The following is a 2369-nucleotide window of genomic DNA, read 5'->3' on the forward strand; positions in this document are numbered from 1 at the left end:
TCCTGTCATGAATTGAAGCGTGTTAGAGGAGAGGGGAGGAGAGGGTGAGAGTGAGAATCACGTGACATCACCCTCAATACACTTTGACAGATAATATTAGAAAGGTTAAGTTGGGTTGTCAACCATCATTCTGGTTTCATTTGCAGTTGGAAAGTTTCATCCTTAGCTCACTCTTTTTCAATCTGTGGTGCATTGGTGAGATTGATTAATACTTAACACCCTTCTCCCTATCTATTGTATACACCACTTAATCACTTATCCCTAGCTTGCCCCTCTTTTATTTAGTTTTATTTCAAGGCTTAGTACTTTATATTATATATATAAGAGTTGACATACATATGGTAACTTTATTTGACTGTACTCTTGTGTGCATAAGGATGCCAATGCAACTGTACCCTAAACTAAATTGGAAAAGCTTATTTGGAATTCGAATTCTGATCTCACCTTATTGCTGAAAGAGAATTTCAAGTACAGACGTTCACCTACTCATGGGCGGAGCTATAATGGGAGCAACCCCACTCCCTTATATATATATGTGTGTGTGTGCACATTAGCAGTAAAATAGTGTATAAAATCAATATTTATGTATAAATTATTAAAGAATTTAGGAGCTTACTTGATTGTAACTTTAGATATGATATATGAAATGGTATGGGATTGAATCCCACTAGCACTATTTTTGTATATTTTAGCTTCTTTTCTTTGTTTTAGCTCTTCCAACCCTTCAATAAATTAAATATTTTTTAAATATCATTTAGTTAATGTAGTCCACAAGTTTATATTATACTTCATCATATTTGATTATGTTTTATATTTTGCCATAAATATTTTTATAACATTTCAAAGTGTTTTAAAATTTCACCTTACGGTCCTATCCAAGTATAGTTTTGAGATCGCCTCTAACTATCATGTAATCTATCATAAATATTGTATTATAATTTATAATGTATTTTGTATTTGAATCATATTATAAGTGTTTGATATTTTGTCATTGACATTTCTAAAGTCATTTGAACTACGCATCTACGTCCCCACTCACATAATTTTTTGGATCCACCCCTGCACCTACTAGACTACTGTCTTGGGCATATTGGTGTTTATTATTCAACCTATGGATTTTTAATGTTATCACTGCTTATCCTAGAGGTTATGTTGGGCTCCTTGGATTAACTGACACCGACAATACATATAGATAATTTATGAAAAAAAATAACTTTAGGATGTGGCAAATTTTCTAATGGGTGGTATATATACTATTAGGACTACTTATAAAATACTCATCTTGTTGGGCAGCTCCAATTAAATTGGTTTCGCAGTTGACTAGGTAACCACCGCACAATGTTTCAAGTTCGACTCCCTGTGGGAGTTGTCTTTGGCCTTCTTGATTTGAGCTGATTAGCTATTAGCAACCTGAGCACTTATCCATGCTAGACTAATCTCCCCCAAAAAAATCGATCATTAGTTTGAAGTAGTTGATAAGTGGATTACTAATATAAATATAAAGTTGGACGTGAATTATGATGAGTGGATTACAATATCATCCCTAAAGAGGATAACAACACAATAATTTTTAAAGTAGAAATCTGAAAAAAAAAAAAAAAAAAAAAAAAACTATGAATATTTAAAGTGTTGTGATAAGGAAATTTACTATGGTGAGTTTAATTACAGACTTTTTGAAAGGGGTATGAATATGATGGATCATGATGACTAGTCAATAATGAATGGATTCCTAATTATTTGTATCCCAACACTTGCTGAGAGAAGTAAAAATGTAATCATTTTTCCTTTGCCTTTTTATACCTCTTCAAATTCCATCTATCTCTTCTTTCCTTTTCAAGCTTGAGCTTTAACTTCCTAAGTTGTCCCATGTTGACCACCTCCAAATGTCTGCCTGTCTCCCATAATTTCCTCATATTCTCAATGCCATTTAACTAAAATATATAAAATAAGTCTCGAAAGAAATGCCATTTAACTAAAATATATAAAATAAGTCTTGAAAGGAATGAATATCGAGTAAGTGAAGTATGATTCTAGTATTATAATGTCATGAATTTGATTCTTGATTGCTAAAACCTTTTCGGTCGATATGATTTACAAACTATTACACATGAACAAGATTTATTCAATACACATCATTGGGCTATGGTTACACTATTGAGATTTTACATGTAACTATGTAAGGAAGCTTAAGTCAAACACTAAGGCATCTCATCTTGGCTTTGGGCAAGATGGTATGCCTTGAACAAACAAATTGCATCAATGTTTTAAGGAAAAGAAGAAGAAGAAAAAAAAGAGGATTTTTTTTTTTCAATTTAATCATTCATTTTTCATTTCTCTTTGGGTTGTTAATAACTTTTTTTTAATGTGCT

Source organism: Ipomoea triloba, chromosome 5, assembly GCF_003576645.1.
Source record: "Ipomoea triloba cultivar NCNSP0323 chromosome 5, ASM357664v1".
NCBI lineage: Eukaryota > Viridiplantae > Streptophyta > Magnoliopsida > Solanales > Convolvulaceae > Ipomoea > Ipomoea triloba.